Source organism: Dermacentor silvarum, chromosome 4 (genome assembly GCF_013339745.2).
Source record: "Dermacentor silvarum isolate Dsil-2018 chromosome 4, BIME_Dsil_1.4, whole genome shotgun sequence".
Taxonomy (NCBI): domain Eukaryota; kingdom Metazoa; phylum Arthropoda; class Arachnida; order Ixodida; family Ixodidae; genus Dermacentor; species Dermacentor silvarum.
This window is the reverse complement of record NC_051157.2, coordinates 191044097-191065765: the sequence shown is the minus strand read 5'-3', so window position 1 is coordinate 191065765 and position 21669 is coordinate 191044097. Positions and strand designations below refer to the sequence as shown.

General features: G+C 48.3%; 6 non-coding genes and 4 pseudogenes across 6 annotated transcripts; all 10 read left to right on the top strand.

The window, feature by feature from the left end:
* Window positions 1–105: 105 nt before the first annotated feature.
* On the top strand, window positions 106–224 carry LOC119451288 (5S ribosomal RNA; annotated as a pseudogene).
* A 499-nt stretch (window positions 225–723) lies between these two features.
* On the top strand, window positions 724–842 carry LOC119451103 (5S ribosomal RNA). The gene has a single exon (XR_005191673.1). It is a non-coding gene; the product is annotated as a 5S ribosomal RNA (ribosomal RNA).
* A 501-nt stretch (window positions 843–1343) lies between these two features.
* Window positions 1344–1464, top strand: LOC119451277 (5S ribosomal RNA; annotated as a pseudogene).
* A 498-nt stretch (window positions 1465–1962) lies between these two features.
* LOC119451093 (5S ribosomal RNA) lies at window positions 1963–2081 on the top strand. Its single transcript, XR_005191663.1, has one exon. It is a non-coding gene; the product is annotated as a 5S ribosomal RNA (ribosomal RNA).
* Window positions 2082–2580: 499 nt separating this feature from the next.
* LOC119451081 (5S ribosomal RNA) lies at window positions 2581–2699 on the top strand. Its single transcript, XR_005191651.1, has one exon. It is a non-coding gene; the product is annotated as a 5S ribosomal RNA (ribosomal RNA).
* A 501-nt stretch (window positions 2700–3200) lies between these two features.
* Window positions 3201–3319, top strand: LOC119451069 (5S ribosomal RNA). Its single transcript, XR_005191640.1, has one exon. It is a non-coding gene; the product is annotated as a 5S ribosomal RNA (ribosomal RNA).
* Window positions 3320–3817: 498 nt separating this feature from the next.
* On the top strand, window positions 3818–3936 carry LOC119451057 (5S ribosomal RNA). Its single transcript, XR_005191629.1, has one exon. It is a non-coding gene; the product is annotated as a 5S ribosomal RNA (ribosomal RNA).
* A 7032-nt stretch (window positions 3937–10968) lies between these two features.
* LOC119451287 (5S ribosomal RNA) lies at window positions 10969–11087 on the top strand (annotated as a pseudogene).
* A 499-nt stretch (window positions 11088–11586) lies between these two features.
* On the top strand, window positions 11587–11705 carry LOC119451286 (5S ribosomal RNA; annotated as a pseudogene).
* A 500-nt stretch (window positions 11706–12205) lies between these two features.
* LOC119451253 (5S ribosomal RNA) lies at window positions 12206–12324 on the top strand. Its single transcript, XR_005191777.1, has one exon. It is a non-coding gene; the product is annotated as a 5S ribosomal RNA (ribosomal RNA).
* The last annotated feature ends 9345 nt before the right edge of the window (window positions 12325–21669 follow it).

Below are 21669 nucleotides of genomic sequence, written 5' to 3'. Positions count from 1 at the left end.
TGTGCGTAGAGATTGTTTTTAGCACGTGCTGTAGCAGCAAAACAAGTACAGTCGGCCGAATGCACATAGTGTGTGATAGAGGTCAAGTCGTTAACTACATTTCTCGCCATCGGCCATACCATGCTGAATACGCCGCTTCTCGTCCGATCCCCGAAGCTAAGCAGCATTGGGCTCGGTCAGTACTTGGGAGGGAGACCACCTGGGAACACCGAGTGCTGATGGCACCCTTCTTTTTGCATTTCGGTTGCGTGCGTTGTCTCTCTTCTTTTCTATTTTTTTTTTATGTCAGCACGTCGGTGGTGAAATTTGCAGAGTTACGTTCATTCTTTCGCTTGAGAGCCAGCTCGTAGAGCCAACATCGAATTCCGTGGGGGAGCGCGAGAAACAACGTGCAGGAGACCACGATTGGCCGCGGCAATCAGTGCATCTCTCTTACAGTTGAACATTTATTATCACAGGGAGCTCAATCAAAGATACGACATTGCATTCCGAATCATGGACAGCAACGCACGCACAACGTGGCACGCCCTCTCGTGTTTGTGCGCACGACTAGCGCGCACGCAGTAAACCACAACAAACGGAATGTACGACGACGGTACGCTTGCTTACGCATTTTGTATTGTGCGTAGAGATTGTTTTAGCACGTGCTGAGCAGCAAAACAAGTACAGTCGGCCGAATGCACATAGTGTGTGATAGAGGTCAAGTCGTTAACTACATTTCTCGCCATCGGCCATACCATGCTGAATACGCCGGTTCTCGTCCGATCCCCGAAGCTAAGCAGCATTGGGCTCGGTCAGTACTTGGGAGGGAGACCACCTGGGAACACCGAGTGCTGATGGCACCCTTCTTTTTGCATTTCGGTTGCGTGCGTTGTCTCTCTTCTTTTCTATTTTTTTTTTATGTCAGCACGTCGGTGGTGAAATTTCAGAGTTACGTTCATTCTTTCGCTTGAGAGCCAGCTCGTAGAGCCAACATCGAATTCCGTGGGGAGCGCGAGAAACAACGTGCAGGAGACCACGATTGGCCGCGGCAATCAGTGCATCTCTCTTACAGTTGAACATTTATTATCACAGGGAGCTCAATCAAAGATACGACATTGCATTCCGAATCATGGACAGCAACGCACGCACAACGTGGCACGCCCTCTCGTGTTTGTGCGCACGACTAGCGCGCACGGCAGTAAACCACAACAAACGGAATGTACGACGACGGTACGCTTGCTTACGCATTTTTGTATTGTGCGTAGAGATTGTTTTTAGCACGTGCTGTAGCAGCAAAACAAGTACAGTCGGCCGAATGCACATAGTGTGTGATAGAGGTCAAGTCGTTAACTACATTTCTCGCCATCGGCCATACCATGCTGAATACGCCGGTTTCTCGTCCGATCCCCGAAGCTAAGCAGCATTGGGCTCGGTCAGTACTTGGGAGGGAGACCACCTGGGAACACCGAGTGGCTGATGGCACCCTTCTTTTTGCATTTCGGTTGCGTGCGTTGTCTCTCTTCTTTCTATTTTTTTTTATGTCAGCACGTCGGTGGTGAAATTTGAGAGTTACGTTCATTCTTTCGCTTGAGAGCCAGCTCGTAGAGCCAACATCGAATTCCGTGGGGAGCGCGAGAAACAACGTGCAGGAGACCACGATTGGCCGCGGCAATCAGTGCATCTCTCTTACAGTTGAACATTTATTATCACAGGGAGCTCAATCAAAGATACGACATTGCATTCCGAATCATGGACAGCAACGCACGCACAACGTGGCACGCCCTCTCGTGTTTGTGCGCACGACTAGCGCGCACGCAGTAAACCACAACAAACGGAATGTACGACGACGGTACGCTTGCTTACGCATTTTTGTATTGTGCGTAGAGATTGTTTTTAGCACGTGCTGTAGCAGCAAAACAAGTACAGTCGGCCGAATGCACATAGTGTGTGATAGAGGTCAAGTCGTTAACTACATTTCTCGCCATCGGCCATACCATGCTGAATACGCCGGTTCTCGTCCGATCCCCGAAGCTAAGCAGCATTGGGCTCGGTCAGTACTTGGGAGGGAGACCACCTGGGAACACCGAGTGCTGATGGCACCCTTCTTTTTGCATTTCGGTTGCGTGCGTTGTCTCTCTTCTTTTCTATTTTTTTTTATGTCAGCACGTCGGTGGTGAAATTTGAGAGTTACGTTCATTCTTTCGCTTGAGAGCCAGCTCGTAGAGCCAACATCGAATTCCGTGGGGAGCGCGAGAAACAACGTGCAGGAGACCACGATTGGCCGCGGCAATCAGTGCATCTCTCTTACAGTTGAACATTTATTATCACAGGGAGCTCAATCAAAGATACGACATTGCATTCCGAATCATGGACAGCAACGCACGCACAACGTGGCACGCCCTCTCGTGTTTGTGCGCACGACTAGCGCGCACGCAGTAAACCACAACAAACGGAATGTACGACGACGGTACGCTTGCTTACGCATTTTTGTATTGTGCGTAGAGATTGTTTTTAGCACGTGCTGTAGCAGCAAAACAAGTACAGTCGGCCGAATGCACATAGTGTGTGATAGAGGTCAAGTCGTTAACTACATTTCTCGCCATCGGCCATACCATGCTGAATACGCCGGTTCTCGTCCGATCCCCGAAGCTAAGCAGCATTGGGCTCGGTCAGTACTTGGGAGGGAGACCACCTGGGAACACCGAGTGCTGATGGCACCCTTCTTTTTGCATTTCGGTTGCGTGCGTTGTCTCTCTTCTTTTCTATTTTTTTTTTTATGTCAGCACGTCGGTGGTGAAATTTGAGAGTTACGTTCATTCTTTCGCTTGAGAGCCAGCTCGTAGAGCCAACATCGAATTCCGTGGGGAGCGCGAGAAACAACGTGCAGGAGACCACGATTGGCCGCGGCAATCAGTGCATCTCTCTTACAGTTGAACATTTATTATCACAGGGAGCTCAATCAAAGATACGACATTGCATTCCGAATCATGGACAGCAACGCACGCACAACGTGGCACGCCCTCTCGTGTTTGTGCGCACGACTAGCGCGCACGCAGTAAACCACAACAAACGGAATGTACGACGACGGTACGCTTGCTTACGCATTTTTGTATTGTGCGTAGAGATTGTTTTTAGCACGTGCTGTAGCAGCAAAACAAGTACAGTCGGCCGAATGCACATAGTGTGTGATAGAGGTCAAGTCGTTAACTACATTTCTCGCCATCGGCCATACCATGCTGAATACGCCGGTTCTCGTCCGATCCCCGAAGCTAAGCAGCATTGGGCTCGGTCAGTACTTGGGAGGGAGACCACCTGGGAACACCGAGTGCTGATGGCACCCTTCTTTTTGCATTTCGGTTGCGTGCGTTTCTCTCTTCTTTTCTATTTTTTTTTATGTCAGCACGTCGGTGGTGAAATTTGAGAGTTACGTTCATTCTTTCGCTTGAGAGCCAGCTCGTAGAGCCAACATCGAATTCCGTGGGGAGCGCGAGAAACAACGTGCAGGAGACCACGATTGGCCGCGGCAATCAGTGCATCTCTCTTACAGTTGAACATTTATTATCACAGGGAGCTCAATCAAAGATACGACATTGCATTCCGAATCATGGACAGCAACGCACGCACAACGTGGCACGCCCTCTCGTGTTTGTGCGCACGACTAGCGCGCACGCAGTAAACCACAACAAACGGAATGTACGACGACGGTACGCTTGCTTACGCATTTTTGTATTGTGCGTAGAGATTGTTTTTAGCACGTGCTGTAGCAGCAAAACAAGTACAGTCGGCCGAATGCACATAGTGTGTGATAGAGGTCAAGTCGTTAACTACATTTCTCGCCATCGGCCATACCATGCTGAATACGCCGGTTCTCGTCCGATCCCCGAAGCTAAGCAGCATTGGGCTCGGTCAGTACTTGGGAGGGAGACCACCTGGGAACACCGAGTGCTGATGGCACCCTTCTTTTTGCATTTAGGTTGCGTGCGTTGTCTCTCTTCTTTTCTATTTTTTTTTTTATGTCAGCACGTCGGTGGTGAAATTTGAGAGTTACGTTCATTCTTTCGCTTGAGAGCCAGCTCGTAGAGCCAACATCGAATTCCGTGGGGAGCGCGAGAAACAACGTGCAGGAGACCCACGATTGGCCGCGGCAATCAGTGCATCTCTCTTACAGTTGAACATTTATTATCACAGGGAGCTCAATCAAAGATACGACATGCATTCCGAATCATGGACAGCAACGCACGCACAACGTGGCACGCCCTCTCGTGTTTGTGCGCACGACTAGCGCGCACGCAGTAAACCACAACAAACGGAATGTACTACGACGGTACGCTTGCTTACGCATTTTTGTATTGTGCGTAGAGATTGTTTTTAGCACGTGCTGTAGCAGCAAAAACAAGTACAGTCGGCCGAATGCACATAGTGTGTGATAGAGGTCAAGTCGTTAACTACATTTCTCGCCATCGGCCATACCTGCTGAATACGCCGGTTCTCGTCCGATCCCCGAAGCTAAGCAGCATTGGTGCTCGGTCAGTACTTGGGAGGGAGGATGATGATGATGATATGTGGTTTTTCGTGGCGCAAGGGCCAGGTGTGGCCAAGAGCGCCATGACTGATAATGCTGTGTTAAGCGCCCGATTGATTAGTTGCGATGATAGGATGTAACATGGCTGTAAAGTGGCCTAAAATCAATCGCTATCGTAGAAGCGTAAAACGATATATAGTATAAAATAGACAGTGATATGGGAGTGGTCTATGGGTACAGTACAATCACAAGTGATATGAGGCTAAAATGCAAGAATATGGAGATAGCACGACAGCCTCCTTAAGGCCTTTGAGCCCAAAGGCTGGAGGCAGGTGCTTTCTTTATTGCAGCTACCGCAGCAGAAAACCTCTGTTAGGAGGCCGTGCTGCGGATTTCCTGGGGCTATAACAATGAAAACTGTGTACATTTTTTAAAATTCGAACAAGGATTTATATTTAAAGAGAGGTTCTATACCTAAGATCATTGAGGGTGAGTGGAATTTGCTGTCGCTGTGGTAATGGAAAATGTTTTTTTCTATTAGCATTTAAATTAGCGCAATTGCAGCAGGACGTGAAGCACGGTAAGTGGCTCTACCACATTCATCACACGTGGGTGGATCACCACCGACAAGAGGTAAGCGTGTGTACTGTATGGTGTCCTATCCTAAGTCTGCAAAGTGTTACTTCTGTGCGGCGGTTCTTGATACTGCGGCCAGTTAGCCAAGATACGGCTTGATAGCACTGCAGTTTATTTTCTGTTCTCTATCCCACAACCGATGCCAGTAAGCCCTGAGCTTTTCTTTAGGGCGGCTTGAGGTCCATTACAGGGACAGTCGTGGAAGTGTGGCAACGTTCGCGTGGACGGATGTGGCTAGCTGGTCGGCCAATACGTTTCCTTCAATCTCTCGGTGCCCCGGCACCCAGCATACCACGATATGTTGCTTGGACGCATATACTGTGGTGCATAGTACTGAGTAAAGGGATAGAATTCAGGATGTTTATATTTTTTGACAGTTTTTAAAGCGTTTACGCCGCTCAAGAGTCTGTGTATATTACTGCCTTTGGGATATTAAATTCTTTAATGTGTTAACGGCGACAATATCGCGTGGGCCTCTGCGGTGAAAATACTTGTGTTGGGGTGCAGAACACCGGCATCCGAAAATGATGGACGACCGCTGCGTAAGACAACACCGGAATTACACTTCGATGCATCTGTAAAAAATTCAGGAGAGGAGTATTTGTGCTGCAGTTCAAGGAAGTACATTCGGATATGCGCGACAGGTGCGTGCTTTGTAATAGCTACGAAAGATGTGTCACAGTGGATATAGTTGCCACTGCCACGGCGGGGGCCGTATAGCAGGGGCATTAGGTGGTATCAGACAGTGGAACCCTGTTTCTTCAGCTATGTCTCTAACGCGCAGTGAGAAAGGCTGTGCCACTCTGGGCCGGTTGCGAAAAAGTTGAGAACTGGACAAATCATGTTATGGTGGAATACGCGGGCTGCTCACTGTTTGCGTTCCACTCTCAGAAAATACATGAAAGACGAATATGTTCTCCGCAGATGAAGTGACCACTCATCCGATTCAACGTAAAGGCTTTCCACTGGGCTTGTTCTAAAGGCGCCTGTGGAGAGGCGAATGCCTAAGTGGTGGACAGGGTCCAGCATCTTCAGAGCAGTTGGAGTAGCCGACTGGTAAACTATGGCTCCATAATCTAGTCGTGTGCGTACGAGGCTTTGATACAAGTTCATAAGACATTTTCTATCACTACCCCAGGTTGTGCGTGACAGCACCTTTCAGATATTCATTGTTTTCATACATTTGTTTTTAAGATACTTTATGTGCTGTACAAAGGTTAATTTTGCGTCTAAAATTATGCCCAAAATTTATATTCCCTGTTTACAGGCAGACGCTCACCATGCAACACAATTTCAGGATCAGGGTGCAGGCCTCTTTTTCTAGAGAAACTACACAGGTGCTTTTTTGTGGGTTCAGTCTGAACCCGTTCTCATCAGCCCATTTGGAGACCTTGTTGAGACCAAGCTGGACCTGTCGCTCACAGATTGCGAGAGAACTTGATTGAAATCCTATCTGCACATCATCAACATATGTTGAATAGAAGATGTTACGTGGTATGTATAGGACGAAGAGAATTCATTTTTACTATAAAGAGCGTGCAGCTGAGCACCCCGCCCTGCGGCACTCCAGTTTCCTGTACAAATTTCCGTGACAACACATTGCCCACTCGAACACGGAATGCGCGATTAGACAGATAACTTTCGATAACATTGAACATATTACCGCGTATACCTAAGTGTGAGAGGTCTCTCAATATCCCAAACCGCCACGTAGTATCATAGGCTTTCTCCATATCAAGGAATACAGATAAGAAAAACTGCTTATGAACAAAAGCTTCACGGATACGTGCCTCGATACGTATGAGGTGGTCACTGGTGGATCGGCCCTCCGAAAACCGCACTGGTATGGGTCGAGCAATTTGTTTGATTCGAGGAAGTGTAGTAAGTGACAGTTAATCATTTTTCAAATACTTTGCAGAGGCAGCTTGTTAACGCTATAGGTCTGTAAACTTGATACAGAGGAAGGATCCTTTCCGTGCTTCAGAATTGGAATTATAATAGCCTCCTTCCAAACAGAGGGGATCTCGCCGGAAAACCATATTACGTTGTAAAGGGAAAGGAGGGTTTTTTGTGTTTCGAAGGGTAGTTGTTTCAGCATATCATATATTATGCGGTCTGAACCTGGGGCCGATGTATTACAACAGTTCAGTGCTGCCTGCAGTTCTGCTATGCAGAATGGTTTGTTGTACGCCTCACTTCCCGCACATTTTCTTTCTAACTTTTGTTGCTCTATTCGTGTTTTGTACTTTCGAAAGGTTTTCGGAGTAGTGTGAGGAGCTCGATATCGGTTCAAAATGCGCACCAAGAAAGTTAGCTTGATCTTCCAGGCTTTCTCCGTGGCTATTTACTAAAGGCAGGGAATACGTTTGCTGCCCGTTAACTTTCTTCACTCTATTCCAGACTTTTCTCTCATCTGTGTACGAGTATATGCTTGATATAAATTTTGCCCAACTCTCTCGTCTTGCTTGTCGGCGCGTTCTCCTTGCCTGGGATTTGACATGCTTAAAGTTTTCCAGGTTTTCTGCTGTTGGAGAATCGCGAAGCAGCGCCCACGCTTGTTCTGGTTCCTCCGTGCTTGCCTACATGCATCGTTCCACCAGGGAACACGCCGCTTGGAGCCGATGCCGCTCGCTTGAGTAATACATTTGCAGGCGGCATCAAGTATAAAGCTGTAAAATATGTAACCGCATCATCTATGGTTAGACCGGACATCTCAGTCCACGTTATATGAGTAAGAGCTCGGTACCGTTCCCAATCGGCTGAGTCAACCTTCCACCGAGGGACCTGCGGGGGGAGTTGATCTTGTTTCGGCGTACTCAGGATTATTGGGAAGTGGTCACTCCCATACGGGTTATTAAACACATTCCATTTAAAATAGGGTAAAAGCGTCGGCGATAAAATGCTAAGATCTATGGCAGAGTATGACTTGTTAGCCAGGTTAAAATACGTGGGCTCCTTCGTATTCAAGAGACATGCTCCAGAGGAAAAAAGCAGCTGTTCTATAACGCGACCCTCGCGCATCACAGCGTGAATCGCCCCACAAACTACTGTGTGCATTAAAATCACCAAGTATCAGATATGGCTCTGGGAGCTCATCTATTAATGATTCTAGGTCACGTCTGTGAAGCTGATAATGTGGTGGTATATACAATGAGCAGATGGTAATGAGCTTATTTAAAAGAACGGCTCGAACGGCCACTGCCTCAAGGGCCGTTTGGAGCTTCAAATGCTGACACGCTACACTTCTATCAGCAATGATGGCGACACCGCCAGATGATGCGACAGCATCCTCGCGGTCTTTCCGGAAAGTCATGTATTGTCGGAGGAAGTTGGTGTGTTTGGAAGTTAGATGTGTTTCTTGCACACACAGCACTTTAGGATTAAACTTACAGAGAATTTATTGGACGTCATCTAGGTTTCTTAATAGTCCTCTAATATTCCACTGTATGATGTTGTCCATGTCGGGAGAAAAATGTGCTGTGTGTCTCAAAAGGGAGGAGTGACTTACTTTACAGAGCCTTTGTTAGGCCCTGTAATTGGTGTTCTGTCTTTTTTTGTAGCGGTCAAGGGAACCTCGCCGCTCCTTCGGCGCTACTAGCGCCGTTTGGCTTGGACTGGTGTCCATAGCCTCTTGCGAGGCACTGACACCCACTCCAGAGAGCGATGTGTGCGTCGCGTAGACTTCATCTCGAGCGACGAAGTCTTCGTCCCCACCGGACCGGAGGTCGACAGGACCCCTGAGGCCTCTGTGGTGCCCTGGCTGCTGCCGGAGCTTGTAGAGGCCACTGGTGTGGACACTTTGAGAGATGGCAGGGCAGCGTTGGCTGCTCCCACCTTAGGGGCGGGTGGCGTTAGCCTCGGCACGCTAGGCGTGGTCCGGGCTGCTGCCAGAGGCCGTTGCGGTGCCGCCCCCGTTGCACCACTTCGGCGAAAGATGTTTTGAGCAGGAATAACGAGGAGATACGTTGTCGTGCTTCACGAAATGTTATGTTCTCCTTCACTTTTACAGTAATTATTTCTTTTCTTTCTTCCAGGCTGGACAAGCTCTGGAGTATGCAGGGTGACTGCCGTCGCAGTTCGGACAATGTACCTCGTCATTATTGCAATCGTCAGAAGAGTGACCGGTTGTGCCGCACTTTGCGCACATAAGCTGCCCTCGGCAGCTCTGAGATGCGTGACCAAATCTTTGACATTTGAAGCAACGTCGTGGGTTCGGAATGTAAGGTCGAACATGAAGTTTTACGTAGCCGTTTTCAAGAGTCTAGGGTAAGGTAGTGGAACTGAAAGTGAGTATTAAATGCTTTGTTCGGATTTCGTTGTCATTTCGTCTGATTGTGATGCGCTGCACATGGATTACCCCTTGGTCCTTCCATCCATCCAAGAGTTCTTCTTCATTCAATGTCATCAAGTCTTCGTCTGATACTACGCCTTTGACTGTGTTCATAGTTCGATGTGCGCTTACAGAAACAGGGATGTTACCAAAGGCTACGAGGTGTGCGAGTCTGTTGTATTGTTCTTTGTCTTTTATTTCGATGAGCAGATCTCCACTTGCCATCTTTGTTACCTTATAACCAGCTCCAATGGTCTCTTTCAGGCACTTGGCCACAAGAAATGGCGAAATTGCTCTAGCTTTTGTTGATGATTGTTCACAGTGAAGGACGTGAATTTCGGGAAACTTTCTTTGTTTTTGGGCAAAAATAGCGAGGTCGCATCGGTGCGTACCCTTTTCGAGGCACGATCGATTGAGAAAGGGTTTGGCGATCCCATGGAAAGAAATTACTTATTCGGCAACGGCGTCTGCCACCCACCACGGAGCCCAACAAGGGGACGTGGCAGAACATGAAAACAAGTCTGCACAGCGCCAGCAGTATGCCGTTACTATAACCCAATATGGTATACCCAAGGTAGGACAGCCACACCTGGTTAACCCTTGCCGCCAGGAAAAGTCGAAGTGAATGGAAAAAATGAGAGGACAGGACAGATTAAAAATGGAAGGGAAAGACGAAGATGAGGGTAGAGAGAGATAGGAAAAGACGACTACCGGTTTCCCCCGGGCGGGTCAGTCCGGGGGTGCCGTCTACGTGAAGCAGAGGCCAAAGGGGTGTGTTGCCTCCGCCGGGCGGCCTTAAAGGTCCAAACTCCCAGCATCGGCTCAACCCCCAGTATCCCCTTTTCCCCGGACACGGCTAAGCCACGCACGGTTAGGCGCGGGAGGGTCCAACCCTCATGTGCTCGGGTCCGTGTGTCGCAACACACCAAACGCCTGCTATGCAGACGCCCTGCGGGGAGTACTTGGGAGGGAGACCACCTGGGAACACCGAGTGCTGATGGCACCCTTCTTTTTGCATTTCGGTTGCGTGCGTTGTCTCTCTTCTTTTCTATTTTTTTATGTCAGCACGTCGGTGGTGATATTTGAGAGTTACGTTCATTCATTCGCTGAGAGCCAGCTCGTAGAGCCAACATCGAATTCCGTGTGGAGCGCGAGAAACAACGTGCAGGAGACCACGATTGGCCGCGGCAATCAGTGCATCTCTCTTACAGTTGAACATTTATTATCAAGGGAGCTCAATCAAAGATACGACATTGCATTCCGAATCATGGACAGCAACGCACGCACAACGTGGCACGCCCTCTCGTGTTTGTGCGCACGACTAGCGCGCACGCAGTAAACCACAACAAACGGAATGTACGACGACGGTACGCTTGCTTACGCATTTTTGTATTGTGCGTAGAGATTGTTTTTAGCACGTGCTGTGGCAGCAAAACAAGTACAGTCGGCCGAATGCACATCGTGTGTGATAGAAGTCAAGTGGTTAACTACATTTCTCGCCATCGGCCATACCATGCTGAATACGCCGCTTCTCGTCCGATCCCCGAAGCTAAGCAGCATTGGGCTCGGTCAGTACTTGGGAGGGAGACCACCTGGGAACACCGAGTGCTGATGGCACCCTTCTTTTTGCATTTCGGTTGCGTGCGTTGTCTCTCTTCTTTTCTATTTTTTTTTATGTCAGCACGTCGGTGGTGAAATTTGAGAGTTACGTTCATTCTTTCGCTTGAGAGCCAGCTCGTAGAGCCAACATCGAATTACGTGGGAAGCGCGAGAAACAACGTGCAGGAGACCACGATTGGCCGCGGCAATCAGTGCATCTCTCTTACAGTTGAACATTTATTATCACAGGGAGCTCAATCAAAGATACGACATTGCATTCCGAATCATGGACAGCAACGCACGCACAACGTGGCACGCCCTCTCGTGTTTGTGCGCACGACTAGCGCGCACGCAGTAAACCACAACAAACGGAATGTACTACGACGGTACGCTTGCTTACGCATTTTTGTATTGTGCGTAGAGATTGTTTTTAGCACGTGCTGTAGCAGCAAAACAAGTACAGTCGGCCGAATGCACATAGTGTGTGATAGAGGTCAAGTCGTTAACTACATTTCTCGCCATCGGCCATACCATGCTGAATACGCCGCTTCTCGTCCGATCCCCGAAGCTAAGCAGCATTGGGCTCGGTCAGTACTTGGGAGGGAGACCACCTGGGAACACCGAGTGCTGATGGCACCCTTCCTTTTGCATTTAGGTTGCGTGCGTTGTCTCTCTTCTTTTCTATTTTTTTTTTATGTCAGCACGTCGGTGGTGAAATTTGAGAGTTACGTTCATTCTTTCGCTTGAGAGCCAGCTCGTAGAGCCAACATCGAATTCCGTGTGGAGCGCGAGAAACAACGTGCAGGAGACCACGATTGGCCGCGGCAATCAGTGCATCTCTCTTACAGTTGAACATTTATTATCACAGGGAGCTCAATCAAAGATACGACATTGCATTCCGAATCATGGACAGCAACGCACGCACAATGTGGCACGCCCTCTCGTGTTTGTGCGCACGACTAGCGCGCACGCAGTAAACCACAACAAACGGAATGTACGACGACGGTACGCTTGCTTACGCATTTTTCTATTGTGCGTAGAGATTGTTTTTAGCACGTGCTGTAGCAGCAAAACAAGTACAGTCGGCCGAATGCACATAGTGTGTGATAGAGGTCAAGTCGTTAACTACATTTCTCGCCATCGGCCATACCATGCTGAATACGCCGGTTCTCGTCCGATCCCTGAAGCTAAGCAGCATTGGGCTCGGTCAGTACTTGGGAGGGAGACCACCTGGGAACACCGAGTGCTGATGGCACCCTTCTTTTTGCATTTCGGTTGCGTGCGTTGTCTCTCTTCTTTTCTATTTTTTTATGTCAGCACGTCGGTGGTGAAATTTGAGAGTTACGTTGATTCATTCGCTTGAGAGCCAGCTCGTAGAGCCAACATCGAATTCCGTGTGGAGCGCGAGAAACAACGTGCAGGAGACCACGATTAGCCGTGGCAATCAGTGCATCTCTCTTACAGTTGAACATTTATTATCACAGGGAGCTCAATCAAAGATACGACATTGCATTTCGAATCATGGACAGCAACGCACGCACAACGTGGCACGCCCTCTCGTGTTTGTGCGCACGACTAGCGCGCACGCAGTAAACCACAACAAACGGAATGTACGACGACGGTACGCTTGCTTACGCATTTTTGTATTGTGCGTATTGTGCCTCCCGCATTAGCTACGTGGATCGGACGAGAACCGGCGTATTCAGATTACGTGTAGGTGTAATCGTGTTGGCAAAAATAAGCGCACTTCGATGAGCTCGGACTGGATCGCAGGAGCCGTCGGCCGTGGCGTCCAGTGCTAGGCCTATATACCAGCCCTATTGCTGGTTATCGGCGAGCCGTCAGTAGAAAACACACCGCTGCGAAGTGTTTTGTCGCGCGCACAGACGTAAGTTTAGTGACAGTGTTCGGGTAAAGCGAAGCCGCATTGCGCAAAGTTGTTTATTTTGTATTTCTCGACGAGGATATGAAGTCTTCCGAGCGTACAAGCTGGGCCGCAAGATCTGGGCGGAGCTTAGGCGCCGCTCCCTCGTTCGGATGCACGTCCTGTGCCCCGAATCCTCGTATGCCGCATGCCGGAGCATGCGGCGCCGCACGTCGGATCGGACGCCTAATCGTACCGTGTGTCTCCTGCTTAAGCAGCATTCCCAAGTAACCACGGATATCCGGGCAACGTCCGACGGACGTCCGTTATGGATATTCCGGATGTCCGTGGGATGTCCAGGAATGTCCAGCGTACCCCTGGGAAATCCAAAGGTAAGCGCTTTGTTCGTCCGTAGTACGTCCTACGGGGATATTCAACACGTATATTCAGGGTACGTTCAGTAATATATATATATATATATATATATATATATAATGTCGGCTCCGGGGTCCTGCTTACACAGAACCCTCACCGACTTGTATGTGCACCTCCCCGATGGGGTCCTCTTGTGCCGCCCCGACAGGTGAGTAAAGAGAACCATCCTGCACCGGCAACCCATCCGAAGAGTCACTTAGAGTCGATCCATCAGGCAAGGCACATTGTCCTTAGTGCGCGTCGAGTCACAACCACCGGCCTGAACTTCCGATGTCGCCTCGGTGCACTGGCCAGCACAAGAAACACAAACGTTCGCAGGGACAGCACGACCGCACGTGTCAACGCATGTGTGCGGCGTACATGCACCACTGCACCGTTCTAGACTGGCCACTTCTCGAGCCGCTAACGGCTGGCTGCCGGTGCGAGACCCAACGTCCTCAAATATTGTCTTTGTCTCCAGCGACGATCTCTTTCGTGTGTACGGCTTCTCCTTCAGTGTAGGCATGCTGGCACCTGTGAAGAAAACACATTTCAATAACCAGATGTACAAAAAATAAATAGATGTAGCTGTCATACCTTAGTAGCTGGACAGGAGACTTCGGCAGGCAAGGAAGGTGATAAATGAATCAACACTCCACCGCCGCTCCGCTGCCCATGAAACGATGACACAGTGATAGGTGACGATGGCTAGAGCTTGGATTGGATTGGATCACTGCAAGGCTCTGCTTTGCCAAGGCTAGTGTCAACGCATCATTGCGCACCTACGCAAATATAAATAGGTTTTTAAATATTTTATTAATACGCAAAGTTAGATAATTAAATATTTCATTATGTTTGTAATATGCGGTGTCTGAACCAAGGTGACCAGTGCGAGTTTCGGGCTTCTGCTAACGCTTTCGGTGATTTAAGAGCACAAAGCATAGCTTTTGAGATTACCGTTATTACGTGGCGTCTCTGACGTACTGTAACATTTATAATCGCTTGCTGCGCACGCAGCCAGCAAAAGCATAGCCTTTGAGATTCGTTTTGTTACCTAGGGAGACCCAAGGAGGTTAAACAAATTTCTGGAGTGGAGGAGGCGCCGTTCAGCTGAAGCCGTGCGACGCCATCTTGCCATATATGCAGAAAGCGCGCCGGCCGGCAGTGCGGGTGGCGTGTTGATTCGCGGCGATCCCAAGAAAAAAAAAAACGTGTAATCGCGAATAGGACGCAAATAATGTAAAATGGTATCGTCGTGCGTCGCCTACGGATGTACGAACAGAACGAAGAAAGGATCGGGGATTACTTTTCACCTGTAAGTACCCAAATTTGTTCAAAACAATGCATGCTATGTTCACCCACAGCTGCTCGATGTGCGCTTATTTAATAGCTAAGCGGCCTCGTTTTCGCTTTACCTTCTCTTTCCTCGCAATAACGCTATTTTTTTTCTTCAACAGATTTCCGAAAAATGCCGAGGTGCGAAGGCAGTGGAAGATCGCCGTTCGACGGGAAGGCTGGGAGCCTAAAGACGGAGACCAATTGTGCTCCGTTCATTTCGCTTCGGAGTGCTTCGATCGAACAGGACAAACAGACCGGCTGCGACTTGGAAGGTCGCCGACAGTGTTTCCTGCGTTTCGTAAGCATCTACAGAAGCCAGTGAGTCGGCACGTACTAAGTATTAACACGGGTATACCATGCGCGCTGCAAATGTAACGCGAGAAACGGGCTCGCGGAATGCGCTACGTGCTCGTTTTTTTTTTTTTTTTTTTTTTTACCTGCTCAGCGCTGTGTTCGTTGCCCTCGCATTAATTTGTGCCTTCCTGGCAGTCCTGCTTTACGTCTCAAAGCTCCGCGATACCTATAGAATTAGCACTTTTATCGTGCATCCAAATGCTGGTGTGTTAGGGTTTTCGATCGCTATCGGAATACGGCATTGAGACGCAAAGCGAACCTGTATTCTGCTTAGCGAAACAGCTGGCGAAAAAAACAAAAAAAAAAACAGGCAACTTGTCATGTTTTATTAAAACAGAAATTATCATTCATTTGTAACTCAAGTTGCATGTTTACAGAGGGGTCCACTGTTAAAGGGAACATTTTAGTGCAAAGCATGTGTTGATCTTCCTCTCTCGCAAGAGTATACAGTCGCATAAACTTGCAGCAGATAACCTGAGGTTGGTAGCTCTGACTCCTTTCGACACACCTATGCAGTGCACTGACATTGCTTCCGCAGCCACTTGCTGCTAGAACGCTAGCAAAGTGAGAGCCGCACATTTGTGTTCCCACATTAGGCAGCTACCAAGGCACTCTGTTATGCGTGTGCCATAGTCTTCCTTGTCAGTGTCCTATTTTGCGCTCTGTATTATAACGTATTTAATCCTCTACACCAGCGCATTTTGTATTCGCAAGTACCTTAATGCTATTGTATGTGTAAGGAAGAAGTGCGTCGTGTAGAGCTCCGCAGCCGAATCGCCAGCGCTACTGTAGTGGGGCTCGTGCTCGACGCTGTTCCTGGTGCGCCTGGCGAAACCTACGCTGTTGTGTCTGCCTGTCGGCGTCCTTCGTGCCGTCCACAGCCGTGCTAGACTTCCTTGTCATAATTGGTGGAGGTGCTGGGTCTCCTGTAATCCTGGAATTGCGCCGCCGGATCCTCCCTGCCATCATGACCTCCGCAAGCGCCACGAGCGTACCACCACCTGCTCCCCAGTCCTCCGTATGCCCCGGCACACTCCATCAGCGGGACCCTCCCATCTTTAGCGGTGCTGATGACCACGACGTTGATGACTGTCTATAATCATACGAAAGTGTCAGTCTTAACAACAAATGGGATGACACCACGAAATTGACTACCGTCCCTTTTTACCTTACCGGAATTGCCCACTTGTGATTTCGCAACCACGAAAGCGAAGTCCCAAGCTGGACTGTGTTCAAGACAAAGTTCAGCGAGGTCTTCGGCCGCCCTGCTGTTCAAAAGCTTCGTGCCGAACAGCATCTGCAGTCGCGCTCTCAGCAGCCTGGTGAGACCTTTACGAGCTACATCGAAGATGTCATCGCTCTCTGCAAACGCGTCGATGCATCCATGACTGAGGGCAATAACATCAAGCATATACTGAAGGGCATCGACGAGGATGCGTTTCAGATGCAGATTTCAAGTTCACTTGATTCTCGTCTGGTGTATTCGCATTCATGGGAGCTGGAGGACGACTGTGCAGTGATCGGCTACGCGGCCACTGCTCTGTGTGGTTCTTCAGTTCTTTTTTGCAACAAGCTTTTTTGGGGTATTTTGGGCAAGGTTCCCATCTTCGCTGTAAACGTACAATGAGGAGCTGTGGTCAGGCAGTCTTCAGGTTCGTGTGTGCCCCACTTTATTCAAACAGGTGGACGCATGCATGTCTTGGTTGTAACCAGTCCCGTGGCATCTAAAGCATGCCAACATTCTGGGTACGTACAGTGACGCAGGCGTCAGCCAGCTGCAGTACTTCACAATACGATGACGCCTAGGCGTCGGTAAAGTGAGCAGCGTCATTTGGCTTTAACCCACTGGGAATGCTGCTGGTATCGTGGCTCCTTCTGAGTCCAATGCTTCCTTTAGTGATTCAGCTGTTTCTACTTGCATATTACGAACTGCACCTCGAGACATGCCTTTGCTGGGCTGCTGGTAGGCACTGACTTCAAGAGAATCATACAAATCAAATACAATCAAAGTAATGCGAGTTAGCAGATGCAAATAGTGTGTTGCCAGTTGTAAGTGGTTATGGGAAGTTTTGAAAGTTTCAGTAGGTCACGTTGGCCTGCGTGAGCTGTGATCATCTTGTGGAGGCTGTCAGAAAATACGTTTGACATGGCTTGCCTGGCTCTGGCCACTATAGAGAGCCCATATTCTAGCCCTTGACGTTCTTGCAGGCGTGGTGTTCACCTATATGCCTTTGTCTAATGCAGTTGGGTTACATGCAGATCAGCTGGCTTGAATGCCACGCAGAACAATGTTGTCTTCACGCTCGGGAGGATCATTTGCACGTCTGTTTTTTGCTTTAGCGGAGACATCATGCGCCACTGTTGTCCCTCTTGCGCCAGAGGGCATTTCCTTGACTTCATGGTGCTCGCTGAAGTCTAATTGATAGGCAAAATACATGCAATATTCCATGCCCAGATCACACACAAGCCATAATTTTCCACTCAGTTCTAGGCGTCGTCACACTGCATTGAAAGTGTGCAAAGCAAATGGAAAACAAGATAGTGTGCACAATTGGTCTAGGATTAGAGTTACTGTATTTGCTCCTGGCGAGAGCACCTAGCTCCATCTTGTACTTGAACCATAACTATGAAGGAAAGCCATGCCCCATGCTTGCAATAACTAGAACCAGTGCAAGATCAGCAACAGGTGCATGCGCGGCCAACTTTGGGAAACTTGAGGATTATCTGATTAAAAAATAAACACATTTGAATAACTGAACAATGGTAGATTGCTGCTTCACAACGAACACAATAATTTTGTATGTGGCAGGGGTGCCTTTTCGTAAAATTACTTTGCTGTAGACAGTAGAGTAAGGGCACCTAACAAACATGTACGTACATGCCAGCAAACCGGAATGAGAAAGGGAAAACCTCCATCAAATTGACTTTTCTATATTGCATGGGAAAGGCAATGCAAATTTCAGAAGCACTTGTGTGCACTCGTCCACGCACAGAAGCTGCAAAGCACGGCGCGCTGTTATCCCCCTGTTTATCTGTGCTAGCCTCTATGTCAGTGCCTTAGGGGTGGCTTCTCCGCATTGTATGACTTGGGTCACCTGACCACACTGGGCAGATAAAGGATCGAGCGACGCATGAAATAACACATACACACCTGCTGCCCTTGCAAAAAAATATAATTATGACCAATTCTGCCTCGCGGACAAGCAGGACGGATTTGTCGCAGCCAATTTTTTAAAAGGGCAGAAATCAAAACGCGATACGCAAGGAGGCGCTGTATGCGCTTGGCTTGAATGCGCTTGGAAAAAAATGTTAATTCAAGCGCCACCTAGCCATGTTAATAGTCATGGCTAGGTGGCGTATGCCACCGCCCGATTTAAAGGGTTCAGCCTCATTCATCCATCCATGTAAACCACGTGATGTAAACATTCGGCTCGAAAATGGTGTCCGGCATGTTCGTGTCGCGCGGTGATTAGCTTGTTGGGATGCGTACGCGAGTTCGTTCTTGTGTGTACAGTCGTCAACGAATGAAATAGATTCTGTGCTCAATCCTGTAATCGTTGAAACATGGCAACGCGATTAAGATGGGTTCCAATCCACATGTAACTCGTGTGCTTTCAGTTACTCTGCGTCGTACGTTTTGCCGCGTCAGAATATGTATCGCGGATAAACAGCGCTCGCATTATCGTGTTTCATTCGCTGACGACTGTAAGCGAATCTTGTTCCGGGAATCGCTGAAACGTGGCGGCCGGATTAAGGTAAGAGGCGTGCAGATTCACGTGCAACACACGCGCGCGTGCTTTCAGTTACTCTGTAGCACGTTTTGCAGCGTGTTATGTGCTGCGGAGAAACAGCACTTGCAATATCGTGTTTCATCGTGTTGCCTCAGGAGCTTGGAGCATGCCACAGGAGCTTGGACAAGGGTATGAAGCAGAAGGTGATTTCTGCTTCACACCCTTGCCCAAGCTCTGCGCGACACAGAAGGCACACTCGTGTATGCTTTCATCGAGCGGCCGTGAGAGAGGGAGAGTACAACGAATGCAGAGGAAACGCAATAAATAATTATTCTTACACGTGTTATAAATACGAATTATACGGACCTTTAAAACTGATAGCAGGATAAGAGCATGCTGCATTGAAGACGGTTACAGTATGAGTACTGTTAAAGTAGATTGACCATATTAACCCGGAGGAGTCTACGATGTTTAACATGCCATGCTCACTGTCATGTCATGAAATCCTGGCGCTTATCCGTCGGCAGCCAAAGAAAATGATATCGCGCAAAAAAGATTGCGACACCGGGGGAGTGGCATGGCTTGCCAAAGCAGGTCCCGTGACTTCCGGCATTTTGAAAAAGTCAGCGAAAAGATAAGTGTACTGAGGTGTATGTAATGTCAAACGAGATTTTATAAAGCAAAAAAAAAAAATACTGCGCGACTTGCATTGCTCGTCTTGGAAAGCTTCGACAGTGTCGCCACCGCAACGTCGCCCTTCTGTTGTGTGCAAATGGCGGCGCCCTAGGACGCTCTACTGGCTGCGCGTCGGTCGAGCGCCCCAGCCTGCAGAAAGCGAAATGTGAGTAAAGCTTCACATCAATGTGCTGCGCTTTCTCAACCGATATGTTTGACTGCGCAACTAGAAAGTGCTACTGTGGCCTTCTTGCTATTTTTATTTATGTCGCGTTCGTAGCATTTATTCTGTTGACGTAGGTACGCTCTAAGCAAACGTGCTCCGCTGAGCACTCCACCTGCTGCAATGGCAAGTTGGAATTGTTGGTCGCTGCGAGCGCGGGTTCTAGGAAATAAAGTTGCATTGTTTTCTACAGAAAATTGGCAATCTCAGTGGCATACAACAAATGCAATAGGGTCAATGTATGTAGCTGCTTATTTAGATAGTCGCTTACTTACCATGAGAAACTTCAAGTAGGATGCTGGGCAAACTTTGCACTTCTCTGTTCGCGCTTTTTAAGTGTGCGAAGAGGACAACGCGTGGATAATGGGACACATGCATGCAACATTACGAACTATTTGAATCAACTTTAAACAAAACTTTGACGGTGACGCTTTGCGTTACCTCCTGTCTCTTTTATCCGCATTATGCTTATTGGAGGTTTGGTGGATACTTCATAAAGAAAAGGAAGAACCGCGAAACTCTCCGCTGCACAGGCAAGAATTTTTGTTGGCTGCATAAAGTTGCTCTATTCCAAACTCCAGAAGCTTGTTTGATAAGGCCCTGGATGAGCCAATAGACGAGAATTGAGTGACTCTTCGCGATATGGAGACTTAGTCACAAAACACGATGAAAACACAACGCAGGGCTACCTGCCTTCTCCGGTGGTTCACCCAACCCAAGAAAACACATCGACCTATGGTAAACCTAAGTTCCGCCAGCTGGAGCCGTTCAAGTTCCATGGGAGTCGTCGATTGTGGCACATGTCTTGAATTAACTTCGAGCATATGCCATTCACAATAACACTGACTTCACTGTAGCTGATAAATTTAATTACCTCAGCTTACTTCTTACTTGGATCAGCTGCATTGGCTATTTTAGAGATCCAAGTAGTATGAAAGGATGTTAAAGACACAATTAAGATTCTATCGAAAAGATGGAAAATTTGCAAGATCAGCTGCAAAGCCTGCTTCAATGGCAGCCAGTAGCTATAGGAAAACATCAGCCTTCGCCTGATGACGTGCAAAGCCTGTGCGCCGTCAGAAGCTTAAAAGCCATTGTTACAAGTCTCGCCACATACTGTTAGATGGGGTACTGTGTTCAAGTTCTGCAAACAAATGCAGTCCTTTAGTTTATGAAATACATTATTTGGCATGAGTGGGCAGCAAGGAAACTCGTAGAAATGAATGAGTCTGCCTGAACGAAATCTGCAGTGTCTTCTGATGTTCATCAGCACATAACTTTGGGTGCAGGTATTTTTTATTTATTAGTAATTTCTTAGTACTACCTACCTCGCCCAAAGGCATTGTTGTAGGGGGGTAAAAAAAGCAGGTACAAACATTGGCAGTTATAGTCAACTGCACTGAAAACAATCTATACGAAAGCACTTTTGAAGAAAGAGGATTGCTTCAGGCTGTACACCGCGGCCGAGACCAAGGTGCTTGTAGCTCAGAAGAGCAGTGGTACCCACATACACTGGCAGTTCACTCAAAAACATCAACCACAGCGACCATTAAAAGCGCAGTATAGGCAGAAGCACCCTCTTCTTTTTATGAGTCTGCGGAACCTAGTGCATCAAGCAAAAAAAAAAACTTTGCTCACTAAAGCTGGGAGATGTTTGTACCACCTCGAGAGCAAGGGCCTCTGTCAAGGAAATGAAGAGACGTGTGTATTGCAGTCTATGTTAGAACATTGATGGTATTAGTACTGCAGCAAATAAATGTTGAAGCATGGTCGACCTGGGTCAATCATGAAGGTGGCACAATGTCGTACAGTTTCTACGTAGCCTTAGGTGGTAAGAGGAAAGTACTAGAGAATGTGAGCCAATCCCGTGCATTCTAACATAGCGCCTCAAAGCACGAGCTCCCAAGAAACTACCATGTGGCACACTCGCCACACATCTCAAAGGGCTAGTGGGCTTCAGCACGCTAGGGGTATCTGTGCGATCATGGCTTACTGATTAGA